This window comes from Dasypus novemcinctus, chromosome 4 (assembly GCF_030445035.2).
Source record: "Dasypus novemcinctus isolate mDasNov1 chromosome 4, mDasNov1.1.hap2, whole genome shotgun sequence".
In the NCBI taxonomy this organism is placed as follows: Eukaryota; Metazoa; Chordata; class Mammalia; order Cingulata; family Dasypodidae; genus Dasypus; species Dasypus novemcinctus.
The window spans coordinates 134,426,490-134,449,605 of record NC_080676.1 but is presented as its reverse complement, the minus strand read 5'-3'; the positions used below and the strand labels follow the sequence as shown (position 1 = coordinate 134,449,605).

At 40.6% G+C, this 23,116-nt stretch overlaps 1 long non-coding RNA gene across 1 annotated transcript in view; it reads right to left on the bottom strand.

Annotated features, from left to right (window-relative positions):
* Positions 1–8,109, bottom strand: part of LOC131278380 (uncharacterized) — a 72,470-nt gene extending 64,361 nt beyond the window's left edge. Inside the window, exons 1-2 of the long non-coding RNA XR_009185697.2 lie at positions 7,689–8,109; positions 7,505–7,574 (exon numbers count right to left, since the gene is read on the bottom strand). This is a non-coding gene — a long non-coding RNA (uncharacterized lncRNA). The remainder of the gene's footprint in view (positions 1–7,504; positions 7,575–7,688) is intronic.
* Between the last annotated feature and the right edge of the window lie 15,007 nt (positions 8,110–23,116).

Here is a 23,116-nt window from a genome sequence, read left to right as displayed (position 1 = left end):
ACTTAAAAAAAAAAAAAAAAAAAAGTCCCATAAAATAAAACCATAAGTAAAGTTGCATTTTGTTAAAGGGGAATCTTAGAAAAATAGGATGATGGTACTTTTTTTAGGAGATACCAGAGATTGAACCTAAGACTTCGTACATGGGAAGCAGGCACTCAATGACTGAGATACATCCTCTCCATACACAGTAATTTGAATTAAACTGATTTGTTTAAATGCTATAAAGTCCCACTTGCACTCAATCCCTCCAACACAATAATTGATAACATGTACAATTAGAGTTTGCAGTTATTAGGTGGTCATAATCACTAGTACAACATGAAGCAGAGTTACCATTTCATTCTGATGGTGGAACTTTTAAAAAATCATTTTCCTGATATTCCTTTTGGTTTTATTGTCTGGTGTTAATTTGCTTTGCAATATACACAATATGGTATGTAAACATTGGGATCTCCTGGGCACAAATTAACTCTGATCTATCCCCTATGGATCAATTAGTATATGAAGTGGCTTAATAGAATTAACACCCTAAGAATTGGCCAGCTGGGATTCAAAAGTATTTTTTAGCAAAGTCAGCATCTGAAGGCTTATCATTTGGCATGTTGGAAAGAATGTCAACTTGGAGAAATTAGTGGCTTTTAAGTCATGTGATTGTTAGAAGTTGAGCACCCCCACTTTTGCAGGGGCAAATTGGAAAAACCTCTCTGGACCAGTAGTTCATGCCAAAGCGGAGGCTTCCAGGTCCAAGTTCCCATTGGCCCTGCATCCCTCCCCTTTATGGACAATCCTGGCATCTGATCAGACTGAAAGCCCTGATCCTCCTGCCATTGTCTCCATGTTGAAGACAGCCTTTCATGAAGGTGCTTCTAATTGTGTCAAGGGTTGAGAGTAAAAATACTTCCAAGCATACATGTGAAGCAGTCTATTAAGATAGGGAATCAATTGATGGATCTGGAAACTAGCAAGAAGTCCATGTGGACATCAGCAACCCCAAGATGGCTATTGGAAGACCCTCCCCCAAAATTCTGCCACTCAGAAGGAGACTTCCTCCAGAACCAGGAGTAGCCCTGGATATTCCCCCAAGGACTTTATCATTGGGCCCTCCTGGGAGATTGATGGGGGAAATAAACGATCAAAGCAGTGAACAGCTGGAACTCCTCCCCTGCCATTAGCAAAGGGGTGGAATAATTAGCAGTTTAAAAAGCAGCACCAGGCCTGAGCTCACTCTCTCATGCTCTCTTGCCTCTGGACCTGGGCTCCAGCTGCGTCTCCCCCACTTGGATCACCACACAAGTAAAACCCGGGCATTTATAATCTATAATGGGAAATTGTAGCCTGTAAATCAGTCCTCTTTATCACTTTTCAGCCCTGTCCTCTTTACCTGGGACCCCTGCTCTGTTATTTTCTCCCATTTCTCTTCCCTTCCTACCTCAATAAATTACTGGCCTAACTCACCTGACATGCTCTTGAAATTCATTTCTCCAGCTTAGTCAAAGAACCTAAACAAAATCCCATAACACATGGGTTGTTGATTATTTTGTCAGCAAATGTTTGTATACTTAGAGTGATATGATCTGTAATGTGCTTTTGCTGGTAGTAATGTGGTGTTGAAAATATTAAGCCTCCATACCCTCTCTAACCACTAGAGGGTTCTGATGGTTTCCAAAATTAACCTGGCATTTGTGGAATAGTAAACTGTCTTGAGCTGTCTTAGTTTGCCAGGGCTGCTATGACAAATGGGTTAAACAACAAGAATTTATTGGCTCACTGTTTGGAAGGCTAGAAGTCCAAAATCAAGGTCACTGCAAGCCATGCTTTCTCTCAGAGTCAGTAGTATTCTGGTGCTGGCTTACACCTCCATGGAGTTTCTTGGTTTGAATCTCTACCTCCATCACATGATCTCCTCCTGTGGCTTTCTCTAACTTCTAGTGTCTATGTCTTCTGGCTTAGGCTGATTTCTGCTGACTGACCATATCTACATTTCCTCTCTTTATAAGCTTCCAGTAATAGGGTTTGAGACCCACCCTGCTTCAATTTGGCCACACCTTAACTAATAATAACATCTTCAAAAGGTCCCATTTATAAATGAGTTCACACCCACAGGGACTCAAATAAAGATTAAGAACATGTCTTTCGTTGGGGTATGTATTAGTCGGTCAAAGGGGTGCTGATGCAAAATACCAGAAATTTGTTGATTTTTATAATGGGTATTTATTTGGGGTAGGAGCTTACAGATACCAGGCCATAAAGTATAAATTGCTTCTCTCACCAAAGTCTATTTTCATGTGTTGGAGCAACATGGGTGCCAACGGCTGCAAAGGTTCAGGCTTCCTTGGTTCCTCCCTTCTAGGGTCTTGTTTCCTTCTGGGTTCAGGGTTCCTCTCTTCCCAAGGCTTACTTCTTCCTCTGTGAGCTTACTTCCTGGGGCTCCAGCTTAAGGCTTCAGCACCAAACTCTAACATCAAAACTCCAATATAAAAACCCTCAACTCTGTCCTTTGCCATGCCTTTTATCTGTGAGTCCACACCCACCAAGGTATGGGGACTCAGTGCCCTACTGGCACAAGAGGTTTACCTGATTACTTAATCAAGTAAACCTCTGAATCCAATATAATCTAATATGCCCAGAGGAAAAGATCAGTTTACAAACATAATCCAATATTTCTTTTTGGAATTCTTAACTATATTAAACTGCTACAGGCTAAATGATTCAACCTACCACCAGATGGTTCATATTCTTTTACTTGATTCTTCAACTCATACTCCATAAGGATTCTATGTATCTAAACTTTCTCCCACCAATGGGCATTTGTCTTCATCGATGTGCCTATTGATCTTTATACCAGTGAAGTCTTACTGATAAGAATATCATCATCAGGTAATTTAGGAAAGTTACACCAAGCAAAAGCAGTTTCTCTCCTCCCAATCTTTAAAGCCAATTCCTGAGATACCAGAATTTCAAAGAGAGAAAGAGTTTATTTCATTGCACAGCAATAGAGTACAGTGGCCTCGTGGCCCAAAACTGCCCCACTGATCTGCAGAAATTATAATATTTTATAACATTAGGGTGCTCATGGATAATTGGGGTGGAGCTGGACACAGTCTCCTTCATTAATAAACACTAAGGGGCTGAATAAGATGGGTGGACCTCACACTAGGGGAAGTCACAATGTTATAGTCATTATCAGAGATCAAGGTTCTGGGACAGGAAAGTGCAGAGTAGAGGTCAGTCACAAGGTCATCCATTATGGATATTAAACAGAGGAAGGTGGAGTGGTTACATCCTATTAGTAAGCATACACAAGGATGAGGCTAATTCAAGAACATGGGTAAATTCAATCCAGAATTAACATTACAAAGGTTAGCACACACAAGTGTGAGGTTAAGTCTAGAGTAACCATAAACAGGGGTGAGAGCACTCTAGCTAGTTTCAGTAATTTCAAGCATTAACCTTTTGCTATTTTATAATATAAATGTATCTATATAATGACTTAGTAATCATAATTATTTGTTAATTCTCAACCCTCAGTTACAAAAGCCCTGGCTTCCATAACTGCCAACTAAGTGCTGAGTCAAGCATCCTCACGCTAACTCCCAGACCCATTCATCAGGTAATGAAAAACATGCATAATTGCTTGTACATTGGTCTTAATCATTTATTCACTCTTTCACTCATTTAATGTGCATTTAACGAGCACCAGCTAAGGGTCAGGCACTGTGCCAGGCACACAGAAGGCACACAGAAGCACAATGCCTGAGACTTGCAGGCCTCATGGTCTCACGGTGCTGTCCAACAGAACCAGAATGCAAATGCCAATGGAACTGTACATTTCCTTATAATCCATTAAAAAAGAGAAATTAATGTCAATATATTCTATTATTAACATTTTACATTTATAATCTATTTTCTTTAAACCCCCAAATATTTAAACCAAAATATTATTTCAACATGTAATCAATATAAAATTATTAATGAGATCAAATTATTAATGAGATGTTTCACCCCAAATTTGATGCATGTTTTGTCACATCTCAATCCAGACTAGCTATATTTCAAGTGCTCAGGAGTCACTTGTGGCTAGTGGCTACTGTACTATACAGAGCAGGTCTAGTAAAAACAGATAGGCATTAAATAAAGGATATACAAATATATACCTCATTACAGATTATAATAAGTACTAGGGATTGAACCCAGAACCTCATACATGGGAAGCAGGCAGTCAACCACTGAGCTACATCTACTCACCAATGAGAGTGGTTTTTTCATTTGTTTTTTTTTTAGGAGGTACTGGGGATCAAACCCACAACCACAAACATGGGAAGAAGGCACTCATTCACTTGAACTGCATCCAGTCCCCTACAGTAGGTTCTTCAATAGAATATTTATAGGTGTGATCAGAGATTAGAGTGAGGGAGGTCAATGTAAGGAAAGGGTATTTAAACAGATACAGCATGGGAAAGGGCTCTGGGTGGGGAAAACAAGGGCCCTTATGAGGAACTGCAAGGTGAACAGCAGAAATGAGGTGGAGTGACCTAGGCAGGCCAGCTCAGCAGCATCTTGCTGATTTGGGATTTTACTCTGCACCCTTGAAAGTCAATGAGGGTTTTGGGTAGAAGGAGGGCAAAATCTGATTTAAGAAAAGACCAGAGGGAAGTGGATTTGACTCAATGGATAGAGCGCCCACCTACCACATGGGAGGTCCAGGGTTCAAACCCAGGGCCTCCCGGCCCATGTGGTGAGCTGGCTCACACGCAGTGCCAATGCATGCAAGGAGTGCCCTGCCACGCAGGGGTGTCCCCTGCATAGGGGAGCCCCATGCACAAGGAGTATGCCCTGTAAGGAGAGCTGCCCTGCATGAAAAAGTGCAGCCTGCCCAGGAGTGGCGCCACGCACATGGATAGCTGACACAGCAAGATGACACAACAAAAAAGAGATGCAGTTTCCCAGTGCCACTGACAAGAATACAAGTGGACACAGAAGAACATACAGCAAATGGACCCAGAGAGCAGACAACTGGGCAAGGGTGGAGAGAGGGGAAAGGAGAGAAATAAATAAAAAATAATAAATCTTTTAAAAAAAGAAAAAGACCAGAGGGGCAAGAATAGAATCAGTGAGTCTAATTGGAAGGCACCTGGTATTGTCTAATCAGAAGACGATGACACTTTTTTTTTTAATTTCTTCCTCCTCCCTCCATTGCCTGCTCTCTGTGTCCATTAGTGGTGGGTTCTCCTTTGTCTGCTTGTATTCTCATTAGGTGACTCCAGGAACCAATCCTGGGTTCTTCTAGACTGGGAGAGAGGCAATCATTCTCTTGCACCACCTCGGCTCCCTGGTCTACCGCGTCTCCTATTGTGTCTCCTCTGTGTCTCTTTTTGTTGTGCCATCTTGCTGCGTCAGCTCTCCAAGTGGGCTGGTACTCCTACATGGGGCAGCACTCCTTCGCAGGGCAGCACTCCCGCACGGGGCAGCACTCTGTGTGGGCCACCTCGCCACATGGGCCAGCTTGCCTTCACCAGGAGGCCCTGGGTATCGAACCCTGGACCTCCTATATGGTAGATGGGAGCCCAAGTGCTTGACCCACATCCACTTCCCAGATGATGACACATACTCTGAAAGCAAACCTGCTAGTAAAATTTGTACATTGTGGTTAACTAAAACTCAAAAATAGTTATTATTTAACATTTGTCATGTGCTGGGCATCATGGGTTTCCCATTTGCCTCCAAACCATAGCAGCTCATATTTTAAATCCTCAAACCTGTATTTACATCCTTTGCACTTTATCCTCTGAAATATTACAGAATTGATCTCTTCTTCCTCTTTATTCCCAGAAACTTCCCCTTGTAATCATCACATCTCATTTTCGTTGAGGTTCTTCCCTTTTCAAGTCATCCTCCACAAAGGTGACAGAGTTATCCTTCTAAATTTTAGAGGCAGTCAGGTCATATTTCTGTTTTTGTTTGTTTATCTTTATTAAAGATTTATTTTTTTTTTATTTCTCCCCCCTTGCCCCACCCCCCACCCCATTGTCTGCTCTCCATTTCCATTTGCTGTATGTTCTTTTGTGTCCACTTGCATTATGCGGCACACTGGGAAACTGTGTCTCTTTTTTGTTGTGTCATCTCTCAAGAGCTGTGTCAGCTCTCCATGTGGATGGCACCACTCCTGTGCAAGCTGCACTTTTTTCATGCAGGGTGGCTCTCCTTGCAAGGTGCACTCCTTGCACATGGGGCACTCCTACACGGGGGCGCCCCTGCATGGCAGGGAACTCCTTGCACGTGGCAGCACTGCGCGTGGGCCAGCTTACCACATGGGTCAGGAGGCCCTGGGGATCAAACCCGGGACCCTCCATATGGTAGACAGACACTCTATCAGTTGAGTCCCCTTCCCCAAATTTCTGTTTTAAAAACACGTATGACCTATAGCTGTAATGGTATCAATTTTACTCTACAATACTGGAGTATTACAGTACTGGAGAACTACAATACTGGAGTACAAGAAACATTACTTATCTTAATTTCTCTAAACTACTTTAACTGTGCTGAGCTCTGCCTTTTCAGGCCAGTAGGAAACTTAATTTCTGTCTTGTTGGAGGCTTCCTCCTACCAAGCATCTTCCAAAATTTACAAAGATCTCATACAGAATATTCAAGAATGGGTTCTCCGATCTCAGTCCATTGATAACACCCCTGTACCCTGTGAAGGTAGGAAATGCCAAGCCTGGATCTTTAGAAATGTTTTATTTCAGCCCAGCAACACAAAATCCCCTGAGACAAGGAAAAAGTTAGATACCTTAATTGGTGGGAGAAAACAAAAATATAAGAAACAAGAAAAACAAAAATGCTAATTAATATTTCAAATTATCCTACCATATGGAGAGACTCCAAACTCCACATGGCCTCCCAACACTTCCCAATTTTACCTTGATCCGATGGTGTGCTGGAGGAGTTCACATCAGCGCATAAAAGCCAAGTGTTAAATTTTGTGAGCCAGTTAAGCATGACTCTTAGTAAAAATTAAATGAGATAAACCATCCCCCCTCCCCATTTCCCTAGAGTGCTCTCCTATCTCTGAGCTACCAGGTACTTTGTTCATACTTGTATTACAACAAATCTGACATTGTTCCTAATTGTTGCTTTCACTAGATTATCCCCTAGACTATAAGCTTGTCAATAAAATTTCTCATTCATATTTATCTCCCTTGCTCCTTGCAGAGGGCTTGGCACATGGTAAGACTGAAGTAATTGAGTGTTGAGTGAATCAGTGAATGAGTGAAAAGCTATTGGAATTCACCTTTTCCTTTCCTGCTATACTGGGGATCACTCACTGTATACAACAGCACTTACAGTTTCCCAAACAAGCTTTACATTCCTAAGAACCTGAGTCCTTTCTTTCTTTGATAATTCACTACAGAGGAAAAGTTCTATTTCCCTCCCAAAGAAGCAACTTCCATTCTCCAAAGATTTTATTCTGGAAGAGGCTTAAAATGTAAATCAAATACACGTACCTAAGGGAAGCAGATATGGCTGCAGCTTCCCACATGGGAGGTCCCAGGTTTAATACCCCCAAGCCAACACCTAAAAAAAAAAAAAAAAGTACTTAGGAAACAAAGAATCTCTAACAACCTCCTACGTACAGAAATCACATGACGAGTCTCAACATCCTCACATAATGTCCCGTGGTACACTAACCTGAAATGGAAAGTCCGTGTGGGCTGATTGGTAAATCTGTGTAAGGCTCTTTTCAGTTCGACTGCCACTTTGGAAGTAGAAGGTGGTAACCATGCAAATAGCCAACACATAACATTGTCAAGTGGTAGAGGAGCAAAATGGAGCAAAATGGCCAGGAAGGTTGCCAGTGGCATAGACATGCCTGGGAAACAGGCTTTTCAATGTTCCAGAACATTCTGGAAGGTTCACAAATGTGTCGAAAACTGGAAAAAACAAAGGTTGTCAACTATACCTTTTTGATTTTAGACCATGCATCCCAAGCACAGAATTCAGCTTCCTGACCTAATTTCTGATTCCATAAACATCTTTGGGAAAACAGTCATTGCTTTGCCCTAGGTCTTCCCAGAACAAGAACCAAACGTCTCCGAGGACACCAAATGACACCACCACCCCACCGCCAAGCTGGCACCGGCAAAGACGTAAGCTATTTGCAGAAAGCATGCCGCCTCTGCCGTGAGTGGGCAGTAAACTGCCGGTGAGATGCATGCTGCCTGCCTGGAGACAGCGTTGCTAAGGGCCTCTGAAGTACGGAGACCGAGAGGTGTACTTCATTTCCCCACACTTCTTCTATTACACAGTTGACAGTTGTAGCTGGCAAACAGAAGCGAAGAATGGTGTCTGTGGTATTGGGAATAATGGCCAGCCAAGTGCCCTATGGGGCAGAAGGAGTGGGGTTGAAGCTTTTATTGGGAGCAGGAGAAAAAGTAATGCGATTTGGTTTCACCGTAATTGCTTAAGCAGCCTGGGTGAGAACTAATTATGGGTTCATCTGGCTCCAGAGAAACCCCACCTCTTCCCTTCTCCAGAACAGCACTCAAATATCAGCATTGCATCACCAGAAAGCACTCCCATTGGTGGCCTTTCTTAAGGAAAGCAGCATGCCCTTGCTCTCTGAGAGCCTGTAGAATCTGCAGAGACCCAGGAATTCGTATCTTTCCAAGAGAAATAAAATATTCCTGGCACTCACTTGTCACCTGAAAACTCAGAACACTTGCCCATGATTAAATCATAGAGCAAGTATTGTTTTAGAAATGTGGGTGAGGAAATGCAGAGAAGGAAATGAAGGGACAAATTATAAGCCCGACATCATTACAGTGATCCTGCCATTGTTGGATTCAGGAGAGGTCCTGGATTTCAGAACCAGACTGTTCACTGATGGTATCATGACACTCCCAGGCTTTCACCAGGCTCCAAAGGCATTCAAGAAATGTGTACTCTTGCTCAGAAAGCTGGTTGCTTGGTTCTCAAAAAAGCAGAGCTAGCAATGCAAGCCATCTGGCTAGGACTTGAATTCCATCTGGGTTAGTAGTCCAAATTAAAGATCTAGATGAAAGCTAAGTAATGCTGCTATAATAAGCTCTGAGAATGAGGCAAATTGGTTGGTGGTAACAGAAAGGACATGGGTTCAAATTCTAGGTTCCATCTTTGTTCAAATTCTGACTCTGGTGCTGACTAGATGTACAGAAGTACTTTCCTTCTCTTAGTTTCAGGTTCAACTGAAAAATGAAGTAAAAATACCAGTTCCTTTGCAAGACCTATGTAAGAGTGAGAAATAATATGTAAAGTGCCTACATAGCACTTAAGACAGGATATACAAGACAAATGATAGCTCAAGTCATAGTTCTGTCTCTTGCTTTGAGAAAGTCTTAGCTGAGTACCTCTGCATATGGCTTCACAGTTTAGTTGGATGGAGAGAACGGAGAAGTAGGACTGCTTGCAGCAAGCAGGAAAAAAATGACACTGTATAATTAGCTACTAAATTATGTGTGCAAATTCTAGGTGGGGTAGGAGTTCAGGGAAAAGGGAGGACAATGAGGGGTGGGGCAATAGCTTCAACCACTGAACAGAAAAACAAACACAAGTGTAATTTGGCAACTGCTAAGATTTACACAAAAGTCAAGTTGTAGATTGAACAAAAACAGAATACCAATACACTGAGAAGGATCTTATTTTAGCACCCGGACGACAATGCAATCAAAACCAGCCAGCTCCAGTTGCTTATTTCCCAAAGCAACATTCTCAAAGATTGGTGCACTTTAAAAGTTACAGCATGAAGGTCTACTGTACTCACCTGCAGTGGATAAGAGATGAGCTGCCATCTTTATTTTGCAAGAAAACTCATTTTACAGTTAGAAAATGAGGAACAGAAATAAACCATCCGATGCCATAAAAATCCAAACAAATACAAGGTTAATATTTATTTATTTATAAGTTAAAATGGTTTTCTCTACCTAGAACTCTTTTTACCATTCCTGTTTCCATCTTCTTTTCTAAGCTTTCTCATAGTTTTTCTACTGTGCGTGAGTCCTGCCTCCAAATTCTTCAGTTTCCCTGTGGCTTTTCTAATGATTCACCTGCCTGCATTTCTTGCTTAGAGATATGAACCTAGTGTTTCTAGGCATTTCAATATACTTAATATACTGCATCCCTAATTATAACAAAATTCTTGAGAAGAGGAAGTATGTCTGTGCTTCTTGAAAACTTAGTACCTGCTTCCATTCCTGCAACAACATGGACACATTTAAATATTTCCTGGTTATAATTTATTGAAGATAGACTGTATGATATAGTCACTTAATACATGTCATCTCATTTAATGTTCAAAATAACTCTACAATGTGAGTGTAATAATAATACTAATTCTTCATTTTACAGATGAAGAAATGGAGGGGAATCAGAATGAGCAGTGAAAATTTCAGCATAACTCTGGGTGTTTATAAATATCACGTTTATTTTGTCTAAGTCAAACTGAGCTACTGAGAGCTTCATTTTCCTGGCAGGAAACTCCATTTCAGTTATTTCTGGGCTTCTGACCTCCACCCCCATTTCCAGGTGATTCAAAGGTTGAGGATGGGAATGTCTTCTGCAGTCCAAAATATTGAAAGAAAGTCCTGGGTCTTAAGTACTTCACTAGTGCCCATTGACATGCTCATTGTCCAAGTCCACATGCTCCCTAAGGGAAGTCATACTAACTAATAAGTTTAGGCAAGGTTCTTGTCACCACAGTTCTTGGAGTTCTGTCTCCCATAGCAGTACCCCAAGGTATTGTTAGCACACAGGACCTGGGCTACCCACTTTGGAAACAGCATAAACCTCTTCCTTCTCCTTGTCTTGAGAAATTGCTACCTGTGGCCATTCTCTTCCTTAAGTACACCCCACCCACTTTACTCCCAATTCACAAAGACCTGTGTAAGAATGAGAAATTCCCAGAAAACCCTAGATGTTTTTCTCTTCCACTCTGGGAATGTGACTAATCCCTGCAATGGTTGTAGTTTTCCAAAACAAACAAAAAAGGAACGAAGCTGGCAAAATCTGTTTTCCATCCAGCAGCCCAAAGCCCATGAGGCAAAGGAACACAATGGCTTGGCTACTTTCTTGGAATGGGAAGGGGAAAAATACCTTTTAGCAGTGAAAACAAAGCACAAATCTGTAGGGCAATAAAATCCTGCTTCAAATATAAATACATATATAATATAGACATAGAGAAGCAGGTCTTTATAAAAATTTTATTAATAACATACACAGCTGAATGAATGCTTACAAGAAAAGGAGAATTTCACTGGAAAAGAAGTGACTTTTACTAAGATGACCTGTCTCATCCTCTAGTGTTCTACTATTGCCTTTGAACCCCATTCCAAACCCGAGGAAAAAGTATGTTTATAAAACTGCAAAGGTCAAGGCCAGTAATGGAAATTGATTTTACATGCTCAGCAGAGTGTTTTTAAAACCTTGGAACAGTCTAAGAGAAAAGAAATCTATTTAATTACTCGACAGTCTTTTGTAGTCCATTAAAAAGGCTCCACAATTGTCTACCTCCCCTGAACCAACTTAACATAAATCTCTCCCATTAAAGAAGCACTTCTTAGACATTGCACAGAATGCGCTCTTCTGAAGAGGTGAAAACTCCAGAGGATGAACTCAAACTGAGAATAATGATTTCTACATGAATACAGGATGCTTCCTTAAATGGTTTTAATGAGACAAAAATTTTCACTCAGCTCTTCTGCCTGATACCTGAGTAGCTAATCCCTTTGAACTTGTATTTTTCTCTGTTCATTCTTTGTTTGATGAGATGATGGGGAAGAAATCAATAGCCTCTGCTTCAGGAGCAATTATGGTGCATTCTTTCCTGTATTCTTTCTGAATTTCAGTCCATCACGGTCAACAATAAAATCTTTTTCCACATTTCAAAGAAAATTTATGATAATTTGAAATATGATTTTACTGTTATTAACTATGGACTGCTTTTTCAATTCTTACCATTTTAGATAGGGAATGAAGAAGAATGATATATAAATTAGATGTAAGGATCTGTATATCCAAATGACTACTTGGTTATACAAGCAAGTATGCTTACTTTGACAGAGCAGAGCTTAAATGAGTCTCCTGGGACAATAGTTCTCCAGCTAACAGAGGTCAGACTGCAAGTCCTGATACAAATCATTATGTTCATTAGATCATTAATTGAATTAATTCCATTTAATTAAAGGTCTTAAAAAAGTGCATAGTCAAGCACCAATGTCTGGAATTTTAGCAGTCTTCCTGTATCAACTATAATTAATTAACTATACATTAACTATATAGTATCTATTTTAGAACTGAAAGTTAGAAGCTGATAAATGGCTTGTGCTGTCACTATTACTTTGAAATAAATTATATTTGTCGATTTACAGTGGCTTCTCCCCATACTAATAAGATTTCACTCTATAGTAACTGATATCTCAAGATATTTATATAAGACTACCTCTACCTCCTTGTCTTAACTGAAATTTAGCTTTTTCCTGATTCCTTGCCTTGAAGCCTATTCCAGTGACAGCTGTTTCCTTTTACTAGTCCTAAACCAACCAGAGTGGAGCCATTTTTCTCCTTCCAGATGACAGGCTCCAACCTTTAAAACAAAAAAAGAAAAAGAAAAAAAGAAAACCTCCCTCAATTTCTACTACTCTTTTGAAATTCATGTTAATCTCAAGCTAATCTCAAATCAGCTTTTCATGACCCCCCATTAGGTCAGGTTTCTTAACCATTTGTGGTAGACAGAAAAACAACACCCAAAAGATATCCACATCCTACTCCCTGGTACCTATAAATGTTACCTTATTTGGGAAAAGCTCCCTAAATGTCACCATAAACGTCTTTATAAGAGAGAGGAGGAAGATTTGACACACACAGGCAGAGAAGAAGGAATGTGAGTGTGAAGACGGAGCAGAGAGAGTTGCAGATGCTGGCCTGGAAGATTGGAGTGTGGGGCCACAAGCTAAGGAATGCCAGGAGCCTGGACAAGGCAAGGGACAGATTCCTCCCTGGAGCCTGTGCAGGCAGCATGACCCTGACAACTCCTTGATTTTGGCCCAGTGATGCCAATCTCAGACCCTGGTCTCCAGAGCTGTGACAGAATAAATTTCTGTTGTTTTAGGCCACCACACTTGTGGTAATTTGTTATAGTAGCCATTGGAAATGAATACATTATCCTATTCTTTACTTTCAGCCTAAGACTTTGCCATATTGTGACAATAAATCATATGAAAAACCAGTAGAAGATTCATAAAATCCCACGATTAGTTTTAAGAATAAGGGAGCAATCAATATCTTTAAATACTACTAAAAGGTCAAGATAAAGTTTTTTTGGTTTGTTTAAATATTTATTTATTTATACACACAAACACTATGTTCTCTGTGTCCATTCGCTGTGTGTTTTTCTGTGTCTTCTTATATTTTAATTAGGTGGTTCCGGGAACTGATCCTGGGACCTTCCTGAGTGGCAGAGAGGTGCTCATTCTTTTGCGACTCCTCAGCTCCCTGATCTGCTGCATTTCTTATTGTCTCTCCTCTGTGTCTTTTTTTTGTTGTGTCATCTTGCTGCGCCAGCTCTCCACATGGGTCAGCACTCCACACCAGCAGCACTCTGCTTGGGTCAGCTCACTGCACAGGCCAGCTGGCTGTCACCAGGAGGCCCCAGGTACTGAACACTAAACATCCTATATGGTAGTCAGGAGTCCAATTGCTTGAGCCACGTGTGCTTCCCAAGATAAAGTTTTTAAAGTAACTGATAGATTAAGAAATCAGGAAATATTTAGTAACAAAAGGAAAAATAGTTTCAATGCAGTGGTAGGGATGGCAGCTGACACTCAATGGATCCAGTAGGTTGAGCAGTGAATGGTACTTGAGAAAGTAGAAAGCAATAAGGATAAGCTCAACTTTGCAAAGTGTGTTTAATATAGAAAGAAAAATATAAGGCAATTACCTAGAGTGCAATAAAGAGTCAAAGATATTTTTTTTTCTAATGGGAGATACTTGAGGATATTCATAAGCTGAGAGAAAACGTTCAGTACAGGGAAAAACATTGAACACACAATAGGAGACATACCTGATATACAAACAGATACAGGGAAACAACTTCTACTGAAATGGGAAAGAGGAAAGTGAAAATGGAAATGAACGCAATTAATTTTGTAAGTGTGGCAGATAGCACCTCCCATTCCACATGCTTTTCAGCAATGTGACCATGTCATTCCCCATCAAGTCTAATTTTCCTACCTTTGAATCTAGGCTATTCCTAATAACTTATTAAGAAAAAAAAAAGTTTCATAATAGTGTGCATAATGTCTTATCATTTTTGTACTTTTAAGGAACATAATATATATACCCATATATGCATGTGATTATATTTGCATAAAATATCTCTGGAAGGATACACAAAATGGTGACAATGTTTACTTCCACAGAAGACTGGAAAACTGGGGTGAAAGACATTTAATTTTCATTTTATATTCTTTTTGTTATTTTATATTGTCTTAGATGAGTAACCCTTATTGTCATAGTCCTCAGTGGTTGTGGTAAGTGACCAGGTTATTTGAGGAAAGGTACCGGGTGTAAAAATCGGGTGTCATAACAACTGGAAGAGGGCTTTTTGGACATGATTGGAAGAGTCAAGATTTAGAAAAGACAAGGAAGATCTGAGTGGATATAGCCCCTGGCCCAGAGATACAGATCTCATCTGTTATTTCTGTTTTTAGTGAAAACTGCCTGAGCAGTGATGATGCCAAGAAAAAGGCGAGTTTTTATTATGACAAGGTGATGGAGAGAGAGTTCTGTGAAGAAACTGGAGATATTGTAGGGAATGGAATAAATTTTCCAGAGAGCAGTAGAAAGGGTTGTGAGGGAGGTCAGCAGTAGAAAGCAGCAAGAAGGTGGGGTGAGAAAGAAAGCACAGAGCAGGACAGAGAAGCAATCAAAAAGTGAGATGGCCTGAGGGACTTACGTTCTAGACTTGAGGGTAATTGCCATGAGAAGCATGGAAGGAACAGTTCACAGGGTGCACAGTGTCCCTGATAGAATGTCAGTCAAACTTATTTCTGTACCTCCAACAAAATTCAACCCTAGGTAGTGTTAGCCACTCACATGGAGGGTTTTTCCCCCAATGTCATCATCAACCAGAAATTTCCCTTTCTGCTTCCTGTACTTCCAACACTCCCACTGGCCCATTATTGATGTGAGCTTGTCTTTGCCTTCCCTGAAACCTCTGGTCTCTTACCATTATTTTTCTTTGAGAATTCTAAGAAACTAGAACATAAAAGTAACTTTAGAAATCATTTATCCTAATGGTTCTCAACTGAGTTTCTTTATAGAAATCACCTGGCATGGTTTAAAAAAACAAACAAACAGATATCCAAGTCACATTCCCCAATCCGATTTAATTGTCTAAGATTCGGGCTGGGAATGTTTTTTCGACCTCCCCAGGCAATTCTTATGTACAGGCAGGGTAGAACAATGATTGACTTCAGCACTTTTACTACAAAAATGAAGTAACTAAAGGAGTTTATCCAAGAAAGAGGAGGTAGGATTGGAACTGAGCTTTCTTGGCTCAATTTACTGCTTATTCCTCTGCACAACGTTGCTTTGACCCAGTGATTCTGCTCCATCTCCTGGCTTTGCTTGGCTCTTTACCCAGCCAGAAAGTAACAACCGACAATATCAAATGTGATCAGCATGACCTTCATGTGTACCCACACATCCAGCTCCCCACCCCTGTGTTAGCCCAACCATCTACCTCTGTTCCACTCCTAAGCTGCTCTGTCTGGTAAAGTCACTTCACAGTGCCAGTTGGCACCACTACATTTTCATGCTATCTAACCTTAGTGTGTCCTCATACTGTTTGGCCATCCTTATTTTACCCTTCTTTGTTCATTGTGATGTCACCCAGAAAGGCTCTGCCAAATCTTTTCTGTACTCCTTGAATCATCTGCCTTAGCTCTGTATTCCACACTCTGCAGATCTCAATTCCCTAGCCTCTCCTATGCCTGAATTCATCTCTGTATTTTCACCTATGGTGCATGTCTTCCTGTTTCAGAAACAGGGTTCCTTCTCCTTTCCAAGTCTAACTTTTGCTTGTGGTTGGATTTAACCCACCCTATTTTTCTCTAGTATATATTCTATCAGCCCTACATCCCTTTCTTTTTCCAATTGTTTCTACACTGCTGCCTCTTCTCTCTCAGCCTACAAACAAGAGAGTCTTTCCCATCCTAAAAATATCCTTCCCTTAAAATTACTTCCCATGAAGCTACCAAACACCACCTATCTTTCTTTCTCTGCTGAATGTTTTCATTGTATTATTTACAATAACTGCTTCAGTTTCTCTACCCCTTATGCATAATCTGACCATCATCATCGAATTACTGAAATTATTTTCTTATTTATAATTTCAGCTTAATTGCCAAAATCAACAATCTCATTCACTCTCCTTGCATTGCGTTCTCTTTCTATAAAGTTTCTTCTCCTTTTCATTCACAATAGTTCTCAATGTTCATTCTCTCTCTTTTTCCCTTAGTCTCTTTTTCTGCCTCTGAACTTTCTAGTCACACCTTATTACCTCAGGTTAAAGGGCCTTGCTACTTAAAGTGTGGCCACCAGCCAGCAATGCTTCTGTGACCTGGGAGTTTGTTGAAATACAACATCTCAGCATCTCAGGCCCCACCTCAGACCTACTGAATCAGAATCTGCTTTTTAATAACATGCCCAGGTGATTCATATACAAGGTAAGACTGAGAAGCATTTAGCTAAGGTTCTGCCTTTAGCCATTTTTTTCTAAACCCCAGTTCACTGTATTCCTGATGGCCTGATCCAAAATCCCAACTAACCTTTCTAAGCAAAACTCCCAAAATCTTTTCCTGTGATCTGCATGCCTTTTCTCTATTTTCAGCAGCCTTTTGAATATATGTTAATGGACAAGGTATATCTTGATCAAAGGAAGTCTCAATTTCTTCTCTCAAAAAACTGTCCTTTCTTCCCTGCCTGAATTATTGGAACCACTTTCCTTTCCCCAGGCACCCCAGGTTTTAACTTTTTTGTTAACTTTGATTCTTTCCTGTCTTCAAACAATAAAGCATACATTCTTGGATAGATCCATTCCTGAAATGTATTTTTGCATTCTCATTACTTAACAAATTTTATATACCTATATTTATGTATATATGTATATTCTATATATTCCATATACATATATATGTAATATGCATATATATGATCACTTTTTATGAGTTATGAACCAGACATCCTTCTAAGACCTTTAAAAACATAAACTCATTTAGACAACAGTATCTTATCATCTTGCCCTCTTTTAGACTGATCATTTTAATCTGGATTTCTGTTAAAGCCTAGCTGGACTGGTTGCCTACTTACTTCTATAATCTCCCACTCCAGGACCATCCAGCACACCTATGATGAAAATCCTAACTAACGTTTGGGTAGTATTTTATATTAATAGTTTACTAAGTATATCACATGTATCACCTTAATTAAATCCCACAAAAAACTATGAGCCTGGTGTTATTTATATATCTCTTTTATGCGTAAGTAAAATAGGACTCTCACTATTTATATAATTTGTTCAAAACCAGCAAGTAACTCCTTACACTTAACTCCATGCAACTTTATCTTCCTAAAGCAATGTCTCCTCTTAGAACAAAACAAAAAAGTCAGTGTCTTCTAATTACCACAGAATGATGCAACCTACCTTTCCATCTTTAAGGGCTCCCTCATATCCTATTCTACAATTACTCACTAGTCCCATATTGTACCTAGGCTTTCTCAACTCTGCTTGTGATCACACTGTCCCTCATCTGAATTGTCCTTCTTCCCATCACTATTCAACAAAGTCATACTTGTCCCTGAAGTCCTGCTCAATTGACCTCGCCTCCATGAAGCTCTTTCCCAATCAACTATGGCAGGCCCAATTAATTCAGCTTTTCTCTCCTTTGTCAAAGCATTTTGAGTATGGTAAATAAGAGCATTGCTTTTTAAATCCAATAGCCTAGGTTCCAGGCCTGGCTATGCTACTTCCTACAATAGGCCTTTGGCTTCAATTCCCACCAGCAAATGGGAATGATTAGAGTACCTTGCTCATTCGATTATATGGAAATGCCAAGGACTAGACACAGTACTAGACACAGATATACTGCAACAACTGTATACGCGGTTTCTGCAAACATGAAACTTCATTTCAGACAGGGAAATAAAGAAATGAGTAAAAATAAGTCTTAGTATATAATTATTTGTGATAAATGTCTTTGCTGATCACCTCTTTAAAGGCCCTTTGAGAAGGTGAAATAAACAGGGACTGGTGCATTCAGAGTGCTGAAGAAGAGTGTCCTAGGAGGAACATGCTAAGGAGATGCATTGTATTTGAATTCCAATGAATCAAGTGGATACAAAAGTTCAATCAGCAACTGCAAAGACTTTTGACACTAACTGAAAATATACCAGTAGCTCAATCAATTCAATTCTACCCAGAGTTAGGCCAGGTTAAGGGCAATCCTCTAGAAGATTGTCCTTCAGGTACCAGTTGTTTATTTAGGGATTCAGGCCACCCACACTTCTGACCAACTGGCTACAGATTTAGGGGTTCCCACCACCCTCTCCGTTCAGTAATCCGCTTGAACAACAGAATAATACTTACTATTATAGCTTAACCACAGTAAAAGGATATAAATAAGGAAGAGTCAAAAGAAGAGAGACATAGGTTGAGGTCTGGGAGGATCTCATGTGCAAGCTTCCATGTCCTCGCCACATGGAGTCAAAACATGTCACACTCCCAGTACAGTGATGTATTTTTTCAGTCATGGAAACTGTCTTGGGCTTCAAGTGTCCTGAGTTTATATGGGGCTTCACGACATAGACAGGACTGATAGGATCACTGTCCGTGTGTCTGAACCCAATCTGTAGCATCCTCCACCTCCCAGAAAGGTGGGGTCTAAGAGCCTTCCTTCCCCTTGAACCTACTACAGTAGAAGTGAGTTCCCAGGCTAAATCATAATAAATGATACAATTTTGCCCTTAGAACTCAGTCACCATGCTGTTAGGAAGCCAAGCAGCTACATGGAAGAACCACATGAACATGTTTCAGCCACTGTCCCACTGTCCCCAGGTAAGATATCAGTTATCAACCCACAGGAAGCGGATTTGGCTCAATGGATAGAGCGTCCACCCACCACATGGGTGGTCCAGGGTTCAAACCCAGGGCCTCCTGGCCCGTTTGGTGAGCTGGCCCACACGCAGTGCTGATACGCACAAGGAGTGCCGTGCCACACAGGGGTGTCCCCTGCATAGGAGAGCCCCATGCACAAGGAGTGCATCCCATAAGGGGAGTCACCCAGTATGAAAAAGTGCAGCCTGCCCAGGAGTGGTGCTGCACACACAGAGAGCTGACAAAGCAAGATGACACAATAAAAAGAGATACAGATTCCCAGTGCTGCTGACAAGAATACAAGTGGACACAGAAGAACACAGAGTGAATGGACACAGAGAGCAGACAACACGGGGGAGGGGCAGGGGAGAAAAATTAAAAAAAAAAAATCAACCCAAATCAACTGCCAGACACATGAGTGAGTGAGTGAATCTTCAGGTGATTCCAGCCCTCATCCATGAAGTCACCCCTTCTGATGCTGAGACAGAACCAACTTGTTCTCACTGAGTCCTGCCAAAATTGCATATTCGTGAGCAAATTAAACACTGTTATTTTTTTAAACCATGAAGTTGTGCAATTGTTGGTTACATAGCATTGGATAACAAGAATATTAAATGTTTGAGTTAATATCATGTTTGCCAGTTGTCTACCTAATAGCATCTCTCCCCTGCCTTCTTAAAAACAGAACCTCAGTTTTCTTTGGAGCAGAAATATACCCAGTTACAAAAATATATTTCCACACATCCCTCAAACTAGTGGTAGTCATGTGATTCCTTTCTAGCTAGTGAAATGTAAGTGGACCTTTACTGGGTAGGATTTCTATTGTTTTCCTGGCAAAACGGGACAGATTCAGTTAGTATAAGTTAATACATACCTTGTGCCTTCACCAGAACTGGAATGCAATGTGGGCATGTGACCCATGCAATTTGTGCAGTGTGTGTGGTGTGTGTGGTGGTTTAATGCTCTGTGTTCCATGTGGTGGTTTAATGCTCTACTTTTGCCATTTTAAGATTCTTAATAACACTTAAGCAAGGGACCACCATTTTCATTTTGCACTGGGCACCACAAATTAGGTAGTCCGTCCTGGTCCCCCGCTAAGGATGGAGGAGCTGGAAGCTAAAAGATTCAGTGCCCTTGAAGGCTCACTGGAGGAGAAGTTGCACCAGCCCTGGATTTCTGCCTTGGTGCTTTTGTTATTAACAGTAACGTTAATAACCTCCTTTCTTTTTTTAAAAAAGATTTATTTATTTATTTATTTCTCTCCCCGCCCCCCACCCCAGTTGTCTGTTCTCTGCGTCGTCTTCTTTGTCCGCATCTGTTGTCAGCAGCATGGGAATCTGTGTTTCTTTTTGTTGCGTCATCTTGCTGTGTCAGCTTTCCGTGTGTGTGGCACCATTCCTGGGCAGGCTGCACTTTCTTTTGTGCTGGGCGGTTCTCCTTATGGGGCACATTCCTTGTGCATGGGGCTCCCCTATGCGGGGACACCCCTGCGTGGCAGGGCACTCCTTGCGCACATCAGCACTGTGCATGGGCCAGCTCCACATGGGTCAAGAAGGCCCGGGGTTTGAACTGCGGACCTCCCATGTGGTAGATGGACGCCCTAAACACTGGGCCAACTCCGCCACCAATAACCTCCTTTCTTGTTTAAGTCACTGCAGTGAGGTTTCTGTTACAGGCAGCAGAGCTGTTGATGATTCCCTTTCTTCAGCACTTATTCCTGCCCTCTTAGGTCATACTTACCGTACATCCACTTTTCCCATGTTAGACTTCAGTAATTCTACATGAGGCCAAGGCATTTTCCACTGACCTGTGTGTTCTCTCTGGAGCTTAGAACAGAGCTTTCATTCATGAGAGTCTACTAAATCTAGGCACCATATTAAAGACAGGCCTCTGACCTCAAGCAGCTTACCATCTACCAGTGGTCTCAGACATATCAAGAGTTTATTTCATATAAGACCTTAATGGAAATAAGTGAAGACACAGTCTTTGGGGAAAGTAGGTGAAGGAAGTTAGTCAATAAACATTTGATATTTGTAATTGTTGAATGATAACTAACTGTTCGCTCAAGTTTGCCACTAGCCCAAGAATGGAAGCTTGAAATGTTAGTTCTGTACAACAGCTTTCTTATAACTCTCCATAGTTGTTTGGGAAACCAGACTTATAAAAGTTTGGGAACAGTTTTGTACTTGTCTCTTTCAGGGTTTTTTCCCCTGAATTCATGATTTAAAACTACTATTAAAGGCATTTTCTACAGTAATAACATATCAGCTTTAACTATATTTTACAAATATATTTCTCTCCCTTTTGGGGTTCTCTTGCTAGATTTGACTGTTGTGTTTTTTATTTATTGATCATAGGCAGATCAGATGTTATTTTGGTACTATAACTGAGAGGCAGTCTGGAAGAAGATTTAATTTCCTGGCCTATGAAGCTGGGCAACCTGGCTGAATGAGGCCCAGTCTGTGTGACACCTCTAAACCTCTTTCCTCATATGTAAAAGTGGAATAATAACAGTCCCTGTGTTACAGGGTTGTTATAAGGAAAGTAAATGAGGAAATGTGAGGTGCCTTATACTAGTATGTGCTGAATAAATATTAGTACAGAGGAGTTTCATTGATTCTGGCTACTAATAATCCATTCCCGCTACGTTTGGTAACCACATCCTTCGGGGCAGTACCCCGACATTCTCAGACCATGTGCTTTCAGTGGTCTGACCCCACTCTAGGGGAGCCCTGGAGACAAGCCTCAGCCAATCAACCCAACATATTCTCCAGTACAGGTCAATTAATTTAGGAATGGGCTAATGACCCAACCCAGGCTGCAAAGTTTCAGCAAGAGATTTCCAGGACAGAGGCACATACTCTTCTGGTGGCCTTAAGGCTGAGCACATTTAAATCTGGAGGTGCTATCGCCATTTTTACCAATACAAGAGGAAGGCTGTCTAAGAGGGAGAAGAGCATAGAGACTGGGAAAGAGAAAATGGGCTTTGACAACAGGGTTCAAGTCTCTGTTCCTGACTTTCATTTACATGAGCAAATAAACCCCCTCTTTACTTTGACTTTCTGCTTTCTGTCCAATGTAAGAAAAGAGTTCTGTTTAACTTTTTTTTTTTATTTTTTTAGGTACTGGGGTCAGGGATTAAACCTAGGACCTCCTATGTGAGAAGCTGGTGCTCAATCTCTGAACTACACCAGTTCCCCTAACTTGGTTTTTCATTTGTTTGTTTTTCTGTTTTTAGGAGGTACTGGGTATCAAATCCTATACCTCCTATGTGGGAAACAGTTGCTCAACCACTTGAGCTACATCTGCTCCCCATCAACTATTATTATTGATGAAAATCTTACTGAAAAAACACTGTATATAAAGATTGAAGAACATAATTAAGATATAATATTTTAATTACTCATAACCATACTAACCCAACAATTACTTTTGCAGCTTACATATTACTTTACATATGCATATGTATTTAGTCATAATCACATGTTTTCACTTAATCATGTATCTGTTTCTTCATAACACAGATTTTTACGCAATGACATGATACTCTGTTATATTATGGAACATAATTTAATAAACCACTCTTACAAAAATGAACATGTTGATTGTTCCCCTGCCCCCTTTTCTTTGCTATTATAGATAGCACTGAAGTGTACATATTTGGGTATCAAACTTTTTACTTCTTGTTTACCACAGCTTTATTAAGCTACAACTTAAGGACAATAAACAGCACATATTTATCTGATGTGTTTGATATATGTATACCTCAATGAAACCATCACAATATAGATAATGACCATATCCATCTCCTTCCAGAAGTCTCCTCATGCTCCTTTGAAATCAATCACCCCACACACACACTCCATTTTCAGGAAACCGCTGATCTGCTTTCTGTCACTATAGATTAGTTTGCGTTTTCTGGATTTTTTTA